The sequence below is a fragment of the Anguilla rostrata genome, unplaced genomic scaffold (assembly GCF_018555375.3).
Source record: "Anguilla rostrata isolate EN2019 unplaced genomic scaffold, ASM1855537v3 scaf1070, whole genome shotgun sequence".
Lineage (NCBI taxonomy): Eukaryota > Metazoa > Chordata > Actinopteri > Anguilliformes > Anguillidae > Anguilla > Anguilla rostrata.
The window spans coordinates 1-20,514 of NW_026986412.1; the positions used below are offsets into that span (position 1 = coordinate 1).

Here is a 20,514-nt window from a genome sequence, read left to right on the forward strand (position 1 = left end):
AACATATGTTAGGCTTTAAGAACTCATCACCACTTTGTTGATAATTCGAGAGGCCAACATTGTTTTGACATTGGTGCAGCTGGCTTGATGAACAGTGTAGAGCCCGACCGATATATCGGTATGGCCGATATATCGGCCATTATTTGACTTTTTTGACGACATCGGGATCGGCAGTTATGCAGCCGATCTGTCCCGATTTTTAAATAAGTATAATAAACAAAAAAAACATTGATTATTTATCTGTACTTGTCTGTTCGAACGTTGTAATTGCTATTTACTAGAATTATCCAGTAGATAGAGCTCTAATACAAGTGTGAACTGCAGCAGCTGACGCGCTACTTCTGTAATAAGACGTTTGTCACTCGTGCCTCATCCAATATTCTCCACTGCAAGACTTGTCTGCACAGATTCGATTTCCACAATAAAGGTATGTATCAGTGAAAGTTTTTAATTAAATGCGTTTATACGACCACTATGTTTATCAATCCTCATTATCAAGCGAGCGAGCTAGCTAACATATTTGGTTCACTTTAGCAAGCTAGCTGGCTAGCAAGCCTTTATGAAGTGGCAGTGAGCACATAAGCAGCGTAGTGTGGGAAATAAATTTAGATGTACTAAAAAAACACAAGCCCATTGTATGAGGAAAGATATGTAGTTAGAGAGCACAGGCCCAGTGTATATGGGAAAGGAGTGTATCAATGAGCACCAGCTGTCTCCCCCCTAACGTATCATCCGGCTAGCAAAGGAAGAAAGATACAGGTGGACCAAGGTCGACCTAGGCAACAAAATGTGGGAAATAAATACAAATGTACTCAAAAAACACAAGCCCATTGTATGGGGAACCGGCAGCAGGGGAACGCTTCATACTAAATAGATACAATAAGAACAAACACGTAATACACACATAATTTCTGCCCTGCTGACTAAGCTGTATAAAGGCGCCTTTGTGAAACTAACGGAAGCTTCTGCCTTTTTTGGAAAATGTGTTATCAGAATATGTGACTTATGATAGAAGGGGGAGGGTGAGTTAGGCGGGAGACGAGCACTAGGGAGGGGCTGATAAACAATGGTGTCTGAGAATTGGGTGTCACATAAAAATAATGATGTCAACAACATTACGTAATTAACAAAATTAAATGGGAAGTACTAGATTTAAGCTACACAACAGGAGGAGTTAGAAAAATGGATATAAGAGGCAGTTGGCCCGAGGGGTGTGTGTGTGTGCGCGCACATGGTGTGTGTTTTGGGAATGCTTGGAGAATGATCTGATGTATTGTCTTTACTTATGAGTGATTGATAATTGTACTGAACTGCGCAGATCAGCCCGGGTTATTTTATGTAATCTTTGATTTACTAACAATAAACCCAGTTGCATCATACTCTGAGAAGTGTGCATCTTTTGAAGAAGCATTCAACAGTGTGGAGGAGAGCGACCTCGGCGTTTCTGGCCCAGGCCGGGGCCCGCTTTCTCCCTCCCACATTGAATTGGCGAGCCAGCCAGGAGAGGCTCGAGGAAGCTGAACGCCTGGACGGAACTGCTGACTCTTGGGTTCAACAGTGGCCACAAAACAATAAGGTAAGCAGAGCCTGTTTATAAAATCTGCATGTACTGGTTGAATCTAAGAGCAGTGCGTATCTGCCCAGGCCTAAGTAAATGCGAGGCCTCTCCTCCAAAGAATCTAAAAACGACAGTAAAAAGCTATGGTAAGAGAAAAAGAGTCTGATGTGATTGTATGTCTGAGTTAAATATTATATGTTTGTGATAAATGTTGTGTGTGTTAAATGTTATGTGATGAATGGTACGGGTTTGTGATAAGTGCTGCGTGTTTGAAATAACTGTTATGTGCATGAATGAAAAGATATATGTTTGTGATAAATGTTATGTGTTAAATGTTATGTGATGAATGGTACGGGTTTGTGATAAGTGCTGCGTGTTTGGAATAACTGTTATGTGCATGAATGAAAAGAGTGAAGCGTAAGTGTGAGATATGCCGGAGTGTGTGTTAAAGATCCTGATAGTGTGTTGGCTCATTGTCTGTGCTGTGTTTTTGGGAGGTTTGACACATCTGGCGTTAAAACAGCTCAGAAAGTGATAAGTGTTGTGTGAAATACTGTTCTGTCAGTATTAAAGAAGTGTGGCAGGGGAAGGTTAAGAACAGGTGAAGCTGATAGCACACAAGGGGAGCCCAGATTTGCGGGGGCCGTTCTGGGTTGGCGCCTGGGCCGTTCGTGTGTGTGCTCGTGGACCTGCGGGGCCCTCGCTCATTCGGCGGTTTGTCCGTTCACAAAGGGGGCGCATTCAGTCAGTTGTCCTGGGCGATATAGCCGCCGTGCCTTAAGGCAGTGGGATGTTCGGCTGTCTGTGGCGCAGTCTGCCGTGTTGTGCGATATAGCCGCTGGACCGACTAAACGGTGGGTTGTGTGACTGTCTGAAGCCTATTCAGCTCCAGTCGTCGCCCATTTGCCGGCCCAGTGTGTTTTCGCCCAATCGGCGGCTGTTGCATTAACTGCAGCCGGGGCCCCTGCTGGTCCGGTGTGTTTTCGCCCAGCCGGTGGCTTGTCTGCGCGCCTGGTGTTCGTTCACTCGGCTGTCTGTTCGGGGCTGCGTTGGGCCTGCGGGTGCTCATGTGTCTGGTCTGGTTCGCTGGCCTGGGGCGTGTCGCGGCTTAGCTGGGGGCCCGACGGATCATAACTTAGAAGGGGTTGCTGAGAAGTAGGAAACTGTTACTAGCAGGTGTTAGAGCAGAAAAGTTGCTGAGGACCAGCAATTGAAAGTAGGAAACTGTTACTAGCAGGTGTTAGAGCAGAAAAATTGCTGAGGACCAGCAATTACTGTTACTAGCAGGTGTTAGAGCAGAAAGTTGCTGAGGACCAGCAATTGAAAGAGGAAACTGTTACTGGCAGGTGTTAGAGCAGAAAAATTGCTGAGGACCAGCAATTACTGTTACTAGCAGGTGTTAGAGCAGAAAAGTTGCTGAGGACCAGCAATTGAAAGGGGAAACTGTTACTGGCAGGTGTTAGAGCAGAAAAATTGCTGAGGACCAGCAATTGCTGTTACTAGCAGGTGTTAGAGCAGAAAAGTTGCTGAGGACCAGCAATTGAAAGGGAAACTGTTACTGGCAGGTGTTAGAGCAGAAAAATTGCTGAGGACCAGCAATTACTGTTACTGGCAGGTGTTAGAGCAGAAAAATTGCTGAGGACCAGCAATTACTGTTACTGGCAGGTGTTAGAGCAGAAAAATTGCTGAGGACCAGCAATTACTGTTACTAGCAGGTGTTAGAGCAGAAAAGTTGCTGAGGACCAGCAATTGAAAGGGGAAACTGTTACTGGCAGGTGTTAGAGCAGAAAAATTGCTGAGGACCAGCAATTACTGTTACTAGCAGGTGTTAGAGCAGAAAAGTTGCTGAGGACCAGCAATTGAAAGAGGAAACTGTTACTGGCAGGTGTTAGAGCAGAAAAATTGCTGAGGACCAGCAATTGCTGTTACTAGCAGGTGTTAGAGCAGAAAAGTTGCTGAGGACCAGCAATTGAAAGGGGAAACTGTTACTGGCAGGTGTTAGAGCAGAAAAATTGCTGAGGACCAGCAATTACTGTTACTAGCAGGTGTTAGAGCAGAAAAGTTGCTGAGGACCAGCAATTGAAAGGGGAAACTGTTACTGGCAGGTGTTAGAGCAGAAAAATTGCTGAGGACCAGCAATTACTGTTACTGGCAGGTGTTAGAGCAGAAAAGTTGCTGAGGACCAGCAATTGAAAGGGGAAACTGTTACTGGCAGGTGTTAGAGCAGAAAAATTGCTGAGGACCAGCAATTACTGTTACTAGCAGGTGTTAGAGCAAAAAAAAAAAAAAAAAATTGCTGAGGACCAGCAATTAAAGTAGGTCACTGAAAAGCCTACGGGACGGTGACCCTGGCCAGAAATGTGTGAATGCGCCGGCGCTGGTGTGAATGAGGAGTGAGTTTTGTGAGTCTTAAGCGCTTTGTCAGTCTTACGTGTTGTCTTGTGTATTGTCTTGTGCGCAAAGGTGACCTAACAATTTAATTTGCACAGGGTGTTAATATGAACAGGGGCCCCACTAGTTCAACAGCACTGTAAAAAAAGGAATGTGTAATAATGGTATTGGTGTGAAGGTTTGAAGTTCAGGAACACAACGGCTGTTCCTTACAAGGGGAAGTAGGCCATATTACTGAAGGTTTCACGTATATGAGTATATGTGCTAGAATATAAATAATATTATTTAACCACGCTAGCATAACAAAAAAATGCACAATCCTTTGTGGAGATTGGGGTGCGGCCTTGAGATCGGCCTGTGCCTGCTGGGCCTTATCACTCTCGCCATTGTTCTGCCAATTGTTTTGCTTTTATAATCACACACACACACACACACATACACATATATATACACGTATATAGAATTCATATATATATACACATATTCATGTTTTGAAAAAGCGGCGGGAAATGTATGAAATCTTTATGATTGCTTTGTTATCTAGGCTACAAAATTTGTGAAGCATACGATCAACCCCGTTACAGTCAAGATCAGTCTGACAGTGTGTAAGAGGCGCAATATATATATATATATAGTAATCCTGAAAAAATTTAAATAAAGTACTGTGGCCACAAAGGATCAGAATTGAAGATTACTAGCTGAAGTGTTGATCATGCTGATTCACTCATTATCCGAAAGCGCAAACAGAGCAATTTTTGAAAAACATTTTGTGTGTTTAAATTTTAGTGATGATTCTGACTGCAGCAACAAGGGGATTTTAACTGAAAAGTGGGCATATGAGACGCATAGATTGAACAGACTTTATGTGTTTACTGTAGACAAAGAACAGTGGAACGCAATACGCAGTGCAAACTTACACAGGATTGTGTTAGTGGACACAGCATACGCGGCATTGTGAAGAAAATCATCAACTCAAAATGTTGTTGTAATTTGCATCAATAACTGTCATATGGGGACATAGAAACACAAGGGTTTAGGACACACAAAGTGTGACGTTTTTAGTCTTGTGGGCCCAGAATAAATATTGTTTTATATTTTAGAGACATAAATATTTTCATTGTGTGATAAGTATTGTTTTATATTATAGAACTACAATCATAGTAACTGAAAGAATTGAAAGAAGTGAAGGAGTTCATAGCTAATAGTGTCAGTGAATGTTTAACTGAAAAGGACAGGGCCTTCCCCGTGAGAAGAGTGACTGAAAATCAAAAGCCGCGGGTATTCAAAGCTTGTGGTTTGATCATTAGGAGTGGAATGTCAGGCGACTATTGGGTCGAGCAAAATAATTCTATGAGGAAGCAAAGCTGAGTGACACCAGAAGAGATGCGTGGCAACGTGATGCAGAAAGGCTACAACAGAATGTAAATGAGGATGTTAAAAATGGAGATGAGATGTGGGTGCGAGCAACATGTTTGAAGAGGTAAATGGCAAGTTTAGAGAAAATAATGCATGACCAGCAGCGAGAGTTGGATAAAAGGCAACGTGTAATGTTAGGTGTAAGAAAACACCTAAAGTTAGTCGTAGAGAAAAAGGCTGACGGGGTAGAAGTAGCAGCCGCGTATGTATCCTTGGCTGAATTACAATCTTGTCAATATCGCGGTAGAGAACCACAACACAGAGTTGCCGCCGCAAACGCAACAACACAGTTGAAAATACAAAATGATCAGTGTATTATGTGTAAAGGATTTGGCCGTTGCGCCAGACAGCGCCCAATTCGATTCATATAGCCTGCTGGAACAGTTGAAACCAGACATCTATGAGTACCAAAAAATAAGAATATTTTATCCAGTAAATAGCGAGTAATTTTATCACTAAAGGGAGGCGTTTTTGCAAAGCATTTGTGGGGCGCACACATAGATAGAAAATAAACACCTTAGATACAATAGAAAAGCTAACTACAAATTACAGGGACAGTTAAGAAAGAGTAATAACTGTTGAAATTAGATGAACAACATTAAATAGTTTTTTACAGTGGTGTAAGCAGTGGTTCCCGAATATAAATAAGGCGCCATCATATATTTCTCTTTAAATAAAGAAAATATGTATACAATAATTGAGATTATAAAATAGATTATGTTTATGAACTGCTGTCAAAAATTAATCAGCATCTTAATATATTTGCATTTTATGGAAACAAAATAACTTTTGTACATTGTGGGAAGAGTGTCAGTGTCTTAGAGAACAGCATTGTGTACATATGAGTGGTGTGGACTGTATGGGTGTGTCTGATGCTAGAAGTGTTCGAACACGCGCGCCTGCGTCTGTAAACTGTTTTAGCCTGATTGAAACTGAATCTCAAATTATACATGTAGAGAGTAGTGTAGGGTGACTGTGCAGTGATCAACCAATCTACAGATTAGTTCATGTTGTGCCCACACTAATGCAGTTTAAACATTGCACAGTATGTTAAAAGAGAAATATGCTGTAATGCATATTGTGATGAGCTATGAGGCTGCAATACAGCAGGTCATGCAGCAGTGTCAGGAGAAGGCAGTGCTGAATTGTTTGGTTTTGGATGTGTCCAATGTTTTTTTTTTCTCTGTTCCAGTGCACCTGAACAGCCAGTTTTGGTTTACCTTCACTGTGGGTGAAAATAATACAGAACTAAGACAAGGATTCCATAACTTACACATGTTGTTTAATCGAGCAGTGGCTGATGTGTTGGCTCGATGCCCAGGGCTAGAATCAGAGGGGATCCAATATGTTGATGATTTGCTTATCTCATCTCCTGACAAGGAGACTCACATGCAGGACCTGGGGATACTCCTGCAGCATTTGGCCACAGAGGGGTAAAGTGTAATCCTCACAAAGCACAAATTGCACAGAGGAAGTTGTATATTTGGGATATTTAATTTCACAGGGGAATAAAAAACTGGCTGCTGACCACACTGAGGCAATAAGCATGTGCACTCGCCCAAACACCATTTTTGGGGTACATAAAATTATGAGATTATTTAACTTTTGTCGGTTGCATATTTCAAATTACTTTAAAATTGTATAACCACTGAATGATTTATTGCAAGGGGCAGGAGGGCCCCATGATGCAATTGAGTGGATGTCGAACTGTGAGGTGGCATTCGCCACTTTGAAGCAAAAACTGTGTGGCCGTTCACTTTGTTCACTCATGGTTTGGGGGGGTGTATGTCTGTGGTGCTCACACAGAAGCACGGGGACCGGCAGCAGCTGGTTGCCTATTTTTCATCCAGACTGGATGCTTACAGGCAGTAGACGGGGCTACGGATGCTGTAAGGCAAGCGCTGCCACTGATAGGAACACTAGATGTGGAAATTGTCGTGCCTCACGCTATGCTTGATATTTTGTCAGAAAAAAAAAAAAAAAAAATCTTCTGTAGTCCACGTGGACAGGTGAAATGACTAAATTAAGTACAAATGGAGCATCGCGTAGTTCTGGCAGGTCACGAGAGTCAAGCGCTCCGGCCGAATCAGCTGAGGGCTCAGCTGAGTGATGTTAGCCTATCACAGTACATTCACTAACAGGGCGGTCTACTTAAACAGCCTCCCTCTACTCATTCGGCTGCTCCTCCTGCATGCAAGCGCTGCACGTTGCTTCGTAAATCGGCGTTTCTTCCTGCAATCCAGCTAGCCTACGGCACGTTGCCAGTCTAAACCAAGTCTACTTGCTACATGTTAGCTGCTAGTCTAAGCTCACAGCCTAGGCACTATGAAGAAGTCTCGCTATTCATGTGCATTGCTCCTTACCTCTAAGCTCCAGCTGCAGCAGGCAGGCGATCCATTTCGGGGCCAGCCACGCAAAGCGTTGTCTAAAGCGGCTTATTCCAAATATTGAGGATACCGGTGCACTGTCCTCACTGCTAACTGGCCAGGGAGCTTCATTCAAGGAGCGCTGCTTTGCGGCGACGCCGCCCCTCCGTGGAGGACGCCATGTTCAAGCCTGGAAGCTGCTGCCACGTCCATATCTGCTAGCTGCAGATTTTTGCGGGTAATGTCATCAACCTTATTTAAATTCTGCTGAGCTCTGAGTCTAGCGTAAGTGCATAATATACAGTGTTGCCAAATATTTCTATAGAAAGTAGCTATGGCCTCCTCTAAAAGTCGCTAAATTAACAACACCGAATATACACGTTCGATTGCGGGGGCGTCTCACAGAGGGGCTGGTTCCACGAATATCGCAAGTCTTTCGCTAAAAGCGGAAACGTTCCAACATATGCGGGCACAAGTTAATGGCATGCTTATTGTCGAGTTCTCACCACCAGAGTCAAAGCTAGATGCGTCACTGCTAAAGAATTCCTGGCGTGAATGTTTTCGGCTACCTTCCTGAACGCAGTAGAATTGGGTCGTACGCTACATCCTCTACTTGATCAGAGCGGGGTCTTCCAATCAACCGTTTTACGCGAATTTGGGGTTCGTGCACGTAAATCTAAGCGGAAATGTCTGAATTGAGAACGCCAAAGTTTTCACGCTTGGCTGAGATGGGAAAAGTAGGCGTATCGATAAAGAATCTCTTGTTCATTACGAACGGCTGACGGATTAAGGACAGTCGCTAACACGCAGCTACTAGATAGCCCCATGCCTACTTCCTGGTGTAAACAGTTATTCCGAAAAAATTGGGCTGCGAGATCGCAGTTAAACTCTGGCTGTTATAGGTTTGGCAGATTGAACATGGGCGGCAGGGCGTGTTGCAAAGAGCTGAGATGTCTAAATTGTTCAAAGCTGCATTCTACCCTTCGCTGAATCGCTACACTACAAGGAGTGTTGGACTGTTACCGGCAAGTAGGCTACAGCCAATGTTGTAAATGCAAACCAGCTTCGGCTTCAACTTTCGGTTTCTGAAAGTTGTTCTCACTGATTCACGATTCGCGCTTAAAAGCCGGTTCCTATCAGGACCCAATCATCGCGACAGAAAAATAAAAACATTAAATTCATATTGGTGTTAAATCTGCGAGGATACAATTTGGTTGGCTATCTAATTTAGCTGTCAGATCACGCTGCTGAATGTTTAGGGATTGCTAATGTTTATTGTAATGAGACAAAATAGGCTAACGTTGTCTTATCCAACTGGTTCTCTCAATATTGTGCTGTTGCAAGACGCGAATGCGTACGTTCCGCATTCATAAGTGTATCGTTGTATTCCATGACACCTAAACGGGCGTTTAGGCTTATCACAGCGGAGAAGGGATTTCATGTAGCCTTCTCCGCGTCACTGCTCTGACCTCTTCACCGTGCATGTGATCAGGCATGTGACCACACGACTGAGCACACATGTTGAGGAAAAATTATACCTCCTGCTACGCACATGCTCCACATAGCCAGGTATTGGCTTCGCCGTCTCTACAATTGCATGCTCACGCGAATGGCGTGGCGCGTCATCCTTGGACCTGCTGCCGGTATGGCTGGTTCCAGGCAGATTTGTAGCATGTGCTTTCGCAACTTTGTCATAGTTTCTTTAATCGTACATTGCATTTTCGTCTAAATAGAGTGCAATACGATGGCTAATAAAATAAATAAATACGTGAATTATAAATAAATAAATAAATTAATTAATTAATTAATAATAATAAAATAAAAATAAAAAAATAAATAAAATAAAATAAAAAAAGACTGGTTCCAATTCCTCTCCTAATATACTCATTCGGTAAGCATATTAGTAATGCATTGTGGCCCTTTAAAGCAGCCCACTGTGCCCAACTGTTAAATAATTTTTAAATAACGACGTATTGAGAAATAATTCTTGAACCTATTGCTTCGATGCCTGCCCTCGCCGGAGTGGCCCTTATGTCAGAGAATTAAGCGTTGTTGCCGTTATCGTTGTTAGTGTTAATCAGTTTAACCTTCAGGGTCCAAGTTGAACTATGGGTTGTTCCTGCACTTGGACCGGTACTTCTCTCTAGGGGTTTCGCATACTTGTTCCTGGTTATAATTATACACTTTGTTGTACGTCGCTCTGGATAAGAGCGTCTGCCAAATGCCTGTAATGTAATGTAAGCGAAACTCAAAAACACGATCGCCAATCGTCTCGGCTTCGGGACCAGGCTATGCATCTTTTCCAGCGTATCCGTTTGGTAGGAGTCGCTTCCGATAGCGCAACGCAAGATTAGCCTCATCGTGACGCCTGATGGGCAGAAACAGTAATATGTTCATCCAATCTCTGCATAAGGCATTTCCCACAATTTATAAAAAAAAAAAAAAAGATTCATAGACTATTCATCCTCATAACTGCGTTCACAACTGGTCTCTCTTAAGGCAAGTGTTTCAACCCCGGAGTACCCACTGTTGGAAACTGCATTTCCTTATGCTTCATGGTTCTTTATATGATCTCACCATGGCAAATATGCTTAAATTAGCTATATATCGTATACACCTCAAGCTTTTCATCTAAGAAAATGAAGAAACTTGTGTCATTATTGCATACTAGCACTGTTTTCCGTCCTCTCCTCCATGACCCGGTACCTGTGGTGGCGCCCCATGCGAGCCCTGAGGAGCCTTCATTGGGAAATGCCATGACGAAATCTGGTTGCCGTCCGCCTCGGTCTCATTGGCAATGTGGTCCCCATTCCGGAGTTCTACACCACCACTCCTGCTCCAGTGTGGCAACGGCAGCAGTGATGGTTCCCAGCATCCTCAGTGAAGCTACGGGGCTTTGGACATGTACTTCATCCGTTGGCATTGACAATTTCCGTTCAAAAGCTATGAGCTTTGCAGCATAGGAGCACGGCTGCTACTGTCTACTGGCAAGTACCGGCATCGCAGCCGCCAATGTTTCCTCTGTAATCAGTTTCCTGCTGCTGCTACTGCTACTACTGCTGCTGCTAGTGCTGCTGCTATTGCTGGGTGCTACTGCTACTGAAGCTGCTGCTGCTGGTACTGCTTCTGCTGCTGCTGCTGCTGTTACTGCTGCTGGGTGCTACTGCTGCTGCTGCGTACTGCTGCCACTGCTGCTGATGTTGCTGTTGCTGATGCTACTGCTCCTGCTGTTTATTGCTGCCGCTGCTGCTGCACTACTACTGAACAGGATTCATTACACTAATATGAGTAGTATATTTCCCTCTAATTGGTTTAAATCTCTGTGCTGGGGGAAATACGAACAAGCTGCGGTACACATAGCCTAATGATATTTGGTGATTAGTTTGAATGGCCTTGGACTTACGAGGTAGCTGAGCCACTGACTGACATGCTTGTCACAATCGACAACCTGAGCCGACCAGAGGAGGATGGGTTTCCCCCTTGAGCCTGGTTCCTTCCGAGGTTTCTTCCTATCTGCCACAGGGAGTTTTTCCTTGCCACTGTTGCCTTAGGCTTGCTCCTGTGGGGGTTCAGGTCAGGGTTGTCCGTAAAATGCATTGTGACAACTGCCGTAAAATACACTATACAAATAAATTTGATTGATAGAAGCCAAGGCCATACACATAGGCATAGCCTTTAACATTACAAATAGTATAAAAAAATAAAAAAAAAACCCTTGGTACACATAGCCACTGACCCACAATGTTAGAACAGCCTCGAGCTGACCGGATGAAGGGCCTTTCCGGTAGCCGAATGGCATTTCACATAGTCATCACCTCAGCCGGAGACTAAATGGACTGCATTATATAGCGCTTAAACCAAGTGCATTATCCAAAGCGCTTTACAATTGATGCCTCTCATTCGCCAGAGCAGTTAGGGATTGGGTGTCTTGCTCGGAGACGCTTCGGCACGCCCAGGGCGGGGTTTGGGCCGGCGGCCCTCCGACTGCCAGACAATCGGTCTTGCCTCCTGAGCTATGTCGCCCTATGTCAGAGACTAAGTACTAACAACATGTCGGCGTATGTTTGCTTTGGGGGGTTTTGCTGCTGCCCCTCCTGGTCTTGTCCATGCATGCCAGGGGTCAGCTCCTGGTTATCTGCAGAAGATGATCAGACCTACAAGCCGCCAGATTGCTCCGATCGGCTACTACAGGCGGCTGATTCCTCCCCCTACACGAGCAGCAACAAGGTCTCGACTCTTTGCAGTTCTGGCCCCACGATGGTGGAATGATCTTCCAGTGGAGGTCAGAACAGCAGAGTGTCTGAGCACCTTCAAACGGAAACTCAAGACGCACCTCTTCTCTGTGTACCTCTCTCCTCTTCCCTAAACCCCCTCCCATAACTATAAAAAAAAAAAAAAAAAAAAATTTTGTTCAGACTATCTTGTTTCTCCTTATTGTATGCATCATAGTAAAGGCTTTTTATCTACATGTTGTTCAATGGACTTAAGCGGACTTGATCCTGAGTTTGGTTACTCTGTTGTAAGTCGCTCTGGATAAGAGCGTCAGCTAAATACCTATAATGTAATGTAATGTAAATGCTTGTATGGATGGCAATGAGCGAGGATTCATTTACACTGACGTAGTCGGTAGTATATTTCCCCCGGTTAATTCAAATCGTGGCGCTCGAGGGGAAATACCGACAGCGTCGGTACACATAGCCTAATATTACATCTCACATAGTATGTTCCCCTGGTTTATTAATGAATAATTCATCTAACTAGTGGCCTCAGGGGAACGTCCAACATGCGTTGGTACACATAACCACTGATCCATTATAAAAAAAAAAAAAAAAAAAAAATAGACGGCCTCAAACCGAAGGGCTTGACTGGACGAAGGGCTTCCTCCAGGTGGTCGTACACATAGTCAAAAAAAAAAAAAAAAAAATAGACGGCCTCAAACCGAAGGGCTTGACTGGACGAAGGGCTTCCTCCAGGTGGTCGTACACATAGTCATCACGTCATCGTTGAACACGTGCTTCACATCACTGCTCTTACTGCTGCTGCACTATGGCTCCTACGCTGCTGCGTTACTGCCACCACGCTCCTGCTGCTGCTACTACTGGCCTATGCAACGAGTGAGGATTCATTTACACTGACGTAGTCGGTAGTATATTTCCCCGGTTAATTCAAATCGTGGCGCTCGAGGGAAATACCGACAGCGTCGGTACACATAGCCTAATATCATACCACATAGTATGTTCCTTGGGTTATTAATTAATATTACATCTAAGTATTGGCCTCAAGGGAATGTCCAACATGCGTTGGTACACATAACCACTGATCCATGTAAAAACATAGACGGCCTCAAGCCGAAAGGCTCGACTGGACGAAGGGCTTCCTCCAGGTGGTCGTACACATAGTCATCACATCGGCCGGAGACACTTATTGATAGCATATCGGCATATGGTTGTTTTGGGGTTTGGCTGCTGGCCTCCCGGCCTTATCCACGCGGGCTGCGTGGTTGGCGGGAGAGCTCCAGAACAGAGCCATACCGCCAAACATAACTGTATTGCCTTTATTGTCAATAAAGTTCTACTTGATGACAGTGGCCCTGACAGAAATGGAGCATCGCGTAGTTCTGGCAGGTCACGAGAGTCAAGCGCTCCGGCCGAATCAGCTGAGGGCTCAGCTGAGTGATGTTAGCCTATCACAGTACATTCACTAACAGGGCGGTCTACTTAAACAGCCTCCCTCTACTCATTCGGCTGCTCCTCCTGCATGCAAGCGCTGCACGTTGCTTCGTAAATCCCTCCACACCCAGCTCCTTCCCCATGCGTCAAGAATTTGCATTCTCCATCCTTATGTGTTAAGAAATTGCATTTGTTCCATTCCTATGTGTTAAGAAGTGGTATTGCTCCATCCTTATGTGTTAAGAAATTGCATTTGCTCCATTCATATGTGTTAAAAACTGCCTTGCTGCTGGATCTGTTCTGTGTGTACCCCTCTAGGGGGGTTTGGCTGCTGGCCTCCCGGCCTTATCCACGCGGGCTGCGTGGTTGGCGGGAGAGCTCCAGAACAGAGCCATACCGCCAAACATAACTGTATTGCCTTTATTGTCAATAAAGTTCTACTTGATGACAGTGGCCCTGACAGAAACATCCATAAAAATTGAGCGCACTTCGGAGGAGTTCTGTCATAAATAGGGAATTTCATTATTTAAAAATGTGGGGAACCCAATAAGAACCAGGATACGAAATGATTGCAATGTCTGATAAATTTTCCTCTGTTGAACATGCATCTAAAACAAATAGTGATTTTCTCAAGCAAAATGACTTTTATGTTAGATGTATCAAAATAGAACGCAGCAGATATTCATTTGGCATTACACCAGATTATGTGTAGGAACACTGAATCACAGCTTCCAGGACAGCTCTGGAAGCATGATGAAAAAACAGGAGGGAAGTAGAGGAATGATGAGAATGAAATTAAAACCTTACATTAAAAAAAAAAAAAAAAAAAAAGAAAATAAAAAAGAAAGGAAGTCATGCTATGAAAGTAGTTTTGTTAAAAACAAAAGGATGAAGTGAAGTGTGATAGAAAACAAACCTGCTTATTGTGTTTTACTATATGAAATGTATTTTTATGTGTTACTAACAAAACTATGTCTGTAACTAATTGTGCAAAATAGAAAGATACTGGGAATGAGAAATCTTCGAGGAGGAAGATATGTGGATGAGCTAAGGGAGTCAGATATATAAAGTTCTGGGTGTCCCGCCAAGTTTCAACTGCAACAATTTTTGGGTACAAAAGGGAGATAAGAAGCTTGCTACAGGTGTCTGAGAAGGTCACGAATATGTAAACATGATTTAAAGGCCATTAATGCCATAGTGGACGTGGAAGTACCTGTAGTTCCAGACCCACACACGCTGTTGTCCAACATACCACCCGACACACGATGGTACACAGTTATTGATCTATGGGGGCACGGAGAAGCAATCTCCAATCTGCTGGAAGCCATGAAGCTTCCTGCAGCGTTAGCCATCATAAAATGCCCAGCGCATCAGAAAACAAACACTCTAATAGCACAGGGAAACAATCTGGCAGACGAGGTAGCACGCCGCGCAGCAGTGGGGCCTACCCCCATGGGAGCACTGATAGCAGAAGACCCGGCCCCTACAGGGAACGTGCTCTCCCTCATTGAGGCGCAAGACAAAGCGAGTGTATATGAAATAACTACATGGGTAAAAAGGGGGGCAGTGAAAACAAAGGACGGCCCACACAGAGGGCTGTGGCGAGGGCCAGCAGGACATTTTGTAGCTCCTATATCCGTGGTCCGAACATTGATCAAAGATGCGCATGGTCAAGACCATTGCGCAAGGGGGGAAGTGGTCAAACGTATTCAGAATGCCTGGTGGTCACCTTATTTGGCAACAATGGTAGACCAGGCACTCAATGATTGCGAAGTTTGCGCGACATACAATAACAGGAAAGCATTTTCAGCGCCAATAGGGCATATCCCACCACCTGATGGACCATTCAGACACTTAATGATAGATTACGTGGACATGATTGAACGGGTCCAAAATAAAAGGTACATGCTAGTGGTGGTGGATAGATTCAGTAGATGGGTAGAAGCAGCACCCACAAGTAGCCCAGATGCTAAATCAGTAGCAAAATTTCTGTGCAAGGAAGTGTTTCCTAGATTCGGGATCCCAGATAAGATTAGCTCAGACAATGGACCACATTTTGTAGCTGAAATGATAAAAGTCATAATGAAAATGTTGGGAGTCAGACAAAGATTTGGGTGTGTATATCACCCGCAGTCGCAAGGAATGGTGGAAAGAGCAAACGGCAGCCTAAAAGCAAAAATCGCCAAGATATGTGCAGATAGCACAATCAACTGGGTGGACGCACTACCACTGGCACTAATGAGCATGAGAATGCAGACTAACAGAAGCACGCATCTAACCCCGCATGAAATGCTAACAGGAAGACCCATGCCAGTGCCGTACCTTCGTGGCCCATACAATGGGCCGGCACTGGAACAGCTTGAGAAAGAATTGTCAAGCTATGTGCAGCATCTAACTGTAATACACAAGACCATTTTCCAACAGGTAAAAGGTGCCACCGAAGAAAGAACGAGCGACATCGCCAAGGATCTGAGAAAGATACGCCCAGGAGACTGGGTGTATATCAAAACATTCAAAAGAAAGTGGAGTGAACCCAGGCGTGAAGGACCATTCAAAGTTGTCTTGGCAACTCCTACTGCACTTAAGGTTGAAGGTAAAACTGTGTGGTTCCACCTTAACTATTGCTGTAGGGCACAAGGGCCAGAGCGCACATTAGACGAGGTAAGGGGGGACTTACGGGGAATAGAGGAGGAAGTAGATGGGGAAGCAGGACAAGGACCCTCTGAGGAAAGGCAGGATGAGGAAGGTGCACCTTCAGAGAGTAGGGAACCCTCAGGGGGTGGTGAAGCGTAGAGAAAGGCAAAAGCAAGGGAAGAGGGCGTGGAGAGCAGTAGTAATAAGGCCCCTGTGGCTGTTGTTAATATGCCCGGTAATAGCCGCAACATCCATCAAACAAGACATCAGTAAAACTGCAAAGGGAAAAGGGCTAAATGACATACAGGCAGACCTACCATTAATGATGGAAAAACACCTCACACCATTAAGACAGTCCAACATGTTTTACCAATGGATGGAATATTCTGCAAGGGAAGTAACTGAGGAAACATGCATCACATGCTACAACCGCGGTACAAAAAGAACACCCCACGTGAAACCACTACCATTTACACAAAGGGAATGCAAAGGAACAGAAACTCAAATATGCCACTTGGAATGTCTGCTGTACTACATGGCAAAAGGACCAAAGCACCTAAAACCCGAGCCGCTTGAAATAGATGGGAAACGCAAACCAGCGGTGCCAATACTGAACAGCGACACAATGACTGATGGCTATGTGCGTACCGCGAGTGGAACGCGGTGGATGAACATAAGCAAATGTCGAGACATTCTTATCCCTGTAGACGAGACAATGGCAGAAATGGTACCACCAGCTATAGTAAACGAGGGGATTGAGTTCCCAATTTGCGTAGCTCAGAACCTTATCCCACAAATGGGACCCAGCGGACCTACTCTCCGGTACAGATATGCAGCAGACCCACAAGTCAACTGTGGTAAGTGGGACTGGAAATCTAATCGGGGTTGCACAACATCGGATGTGGCACCAATCAAGTGCCGAGAGGTAGTTGGCAGCTATGGATACGTATCCCGGCAGGTGGATGCCACAGGAGCGATACTGCAGGCTGTAATCACTGTGCCAGACTTTACAGGGGGAACTCGCCCATCAGCAGACGTATATTGGTACTGCGGTAATGGTACAAAGCTTAGAGCCACTTTGAAACAAGGTTGGAAGGGTATATGCGCTCTGGTAGGTTTGACGGGGCGATTGACCGTAATGAAGCCACGAGATCCAACAAGGAGAATGAAAAGAGGAGTGAAAGAGTGGGTTGAAGACAGTGAGGTGAGCGTGAATTGGGCCGGAATACCTGTAAATATACCAAGGAGCCATAGAATACTAGGATTAGACTCCTCTGATAATCTTATAGCGTTTTTACCCTGGGTACAGATAAAAAGAAACGTTGAATGGATCAACTATTTATGGTACAACCAGCAGAGATTCATTAATCACACTGTAGCAGCTCTGCAAGGGATATCAGAACAGCTGCACGCCACCTCACTCATGACAGTACAAAATAGGCTAATACTTGATACAATGTTAGCTGAGGAGCAGGGGGTGTGTGAGAGTATTGGGGACGAATGCTGTACAGTCATTCCAATGCACACAGGAAAAGGGGGTAATATAACAACTGCATTAGAGGCATTGGAAAATTTAAGAAATGAACATGTAAAAAACACAAGGGGGGAATCCAGAGAAGGGTCATGGTGGGACTGGCTTAACATGCCATCATGGAAAACGGCTTTGGTAAAGATAGGGGTGGTCATGGGGACAGTACTGTTGATGTTGTTGTTTGCTACATGCTGTGTGATTCCTCTGATACAGTCTATGGTCAAGAGAATGATAGCTGCAGTGACTGGACAATTCCCACTGGTTACTGAACCAGACTCGGAAGCCCTCCTCCCTGAACTGGTAGCTGAAGAAGGACCTATGGTGGAGGAGGAACTGTCACCGAGGGGGGAAGAACCACTGCATGAGATTCAATATGGTACAGGGGAAGGGGGATGTTTTGTTGTAATTGTCTTTCAAACAGGACCGAACGAGTATTGCGATCAACAAGGAAACCCGGTGAACGCCAGAGGTGGACCCTTGGACTGTCCGTTCGGAAACCCACTGTGCGAATGGGGAGTGAGAGCAGGTGCCGGATGGGAGTGTTGGGACCACCACCCACAAGCCGCTCGCGTGGTCAGGGATCCCCAGTTCTGGGACGCCTATGCCAGAGAGATCTGGGGCATAGGTCCCGGGGACGAGGGGGATGGCCTGCCCGATGAAGAATAAAAGAAACTCCAGTCACTGTGCATCGAATGTGCTAGCAACCTCTCCACAGTGATGACCCTCTACGGTATGTAAAGCACCTGGGTTGAAGAAACATGCTTTGACCAAACACTTCACAAGATGACACAAGAACACACCAATAGCAAAAGTATCTGAGTGATGTGCTAGTAACCTCTCCTCAGTATACAAAGTGCCAGACTACAGCTCGCAAAGAGCTAAACTGGACGAAGTAGATGACCAGGCCACGGAAAAAGGGAAACAAACGGGGAACTGCAATCAAGATATCAACATAGCTGAGCACATATGGACTGATTGATCAAGAAGAAAACCGACCAGAATCATGATAAAAAGATCCATGTGACCATTTTATATAATTGTGTAATTATAAGCACATGTAACCCGTGGCTGATCTTATTACAAGTATATTCAGGCTTGAGCACGCAGTATGTATGTAAAATATGTGTTAGAGGGGAGGATCAGGGCTCACTGAATTTTGTTGTGAAAACACTAACCACGCTTTGCCCCACTGATGTTGTCTAGGCACCCCAGGCGGCACAGAAAGACTTCTATCCACCAGCATCAGCAGCGGTATCCGTGTGGGCGGGGGCCACACAATACACGTCCAAGAACACCTTAAGGGCGGTGAAGGGGGCTTACCCAAAAAGCACGCAGCATTGCTATGGGAGTCTGACGGTGGATGCAGGGGTGTGTCTGACAGGACGACAGCTGGGTAAATCGGTTTACTGGTGGTATACATGAAGCAACAGAAAGGCCGTATAAGGAGTCTGTTGAATTGTTTATTTCTCAACAAAGCAGTGAGGACTGAATACACTCCAGTAGATAAAGAATACACATGCTAATTGTATGGTTATTGAACATATGCATTTATATAAATATATAACCATCACTAACAGTTCCAGAAAGAAGGGAAAGTGAAATGACAAGAACGGTAAGGGACAGAGGCATTGAGTGGCTTTTACCCACTCCCAGCCAATTGGGGAGGGGATGTTTACCACCAATGTCTTGCTCTGCTGTTAGGTCTCCCTCCAGGTGACAGTCATCTTTTGATGATCGCTAAAGCCTGAGACAGTGTTTTGCTGTCAGGCCGGACGGAGTCTGACAACAGATCTTAGGGAAAGCTACCAAGTATAAACACTAACACATGTACCAGAGTCATATTAAGTAAAATGCTGGAAAACGCAAGAATCCTGATGCAGGAGGGTGATAGATGAATGTGATCAGACCAAACATGGAGTGTGCCACAAGGGCTACTCTCACGGGCTGTCATGTAGGGGGCGGCACATATGGTGCCCCGCAGTCTCTGCATTGATGTTAAAGCTATGTATTGGTCAATTTAGTCCGCATTTAGTTATGTTCCTACACCAAGTTGTCTGCACTGCTTATTTTACAAGTAATCACAATAGATATGGAACTTAGAAGTTCCAAAGGGGGGAATGTGGGAAATAAATTTAGATGTACTAAAAAAACACAACCCCATTGTATGAGGAAAGATATGTAGTTAGAGAGCACAGGCCCAGTGTATATGGGAAAGGAGTGTATCAATGAGCACCAGCTGTCTCCCCCCTAACGTATCATCCGGCTAGCAAAGGAAGAAAGATACAGGTGGACCAAGGTCGACCTAGGCAACAAAATGTGGGAAATAAATACAAATGTACTCAAAAAACACAAGCCCATTGTATGGGGAACCGGCAGCAGGGGAACGCTTCATACTAAATAGATACAATAAGAACAAACACGTAATACACACATAATTTCTGCCCTGCTGACTAAGCTGTATAAAGGCGCCTTTGTGAAACTAACGGAAGCTTCTGCCTTTTTTGGAAAATGTGTTATCAGAATATGTGACTTATGATAGAAGGGGGAGGGTGAGTTAGGCGGGAGACGAGCACTAGGGAGGGGCTGATAAACAATGGTGTCCGAGAATTGGGTGTCAGATAAAAATAATGATGTCAACAACATTACGTAATTAACAAAATTAAATGGGAAGTACTAGATTTAAGATACACAACAGGAGGAGTTAGAAAAATGGATATAAGAGGCAGTTGGCCCGAGGGGTGTGTGTGTGTGCGCGCACATGGTGTGTGTTTTGGGAATGCTTGGAGAATGATCTGATGCACTTGTTGTACGTCGCTCTGGATAAGAGCGTCTGCTAAATGCCTATAATGTAATGTAATGTAATGTATTGTCTTTACTTATGAGTGATTGATAATTGTACTGAACTGCGCAGATCAGCCCGGGTTATTTTATGTAATCTTTGATTTACTA

At 44.6% G+C, this 20,514-nt stretch overlaps 1 long non-coding RNA gene across 1 annotated transcript; it reads left to right on the forward strand.

Annotated features, from left to right (window-relative positions):
* The first annotated feature begins 582 nt into the window (after nucleotides 1–582).
* On the forward strand, nucleotides 583–20,048 carry LOC135247107 (uncharacterized). Its single transcript, XR_010328079.1, has 2 exons — nucleotides 583–1,704; nucleotides 15,825–20,048. It is a non-coding gene; the product is annotated as an uncharacterized LOC135247107 (long non-coding RNA).
* The last annotated feature ends 466 nt before the right edge of the window (nucleotides 20,049–20,514 follow it).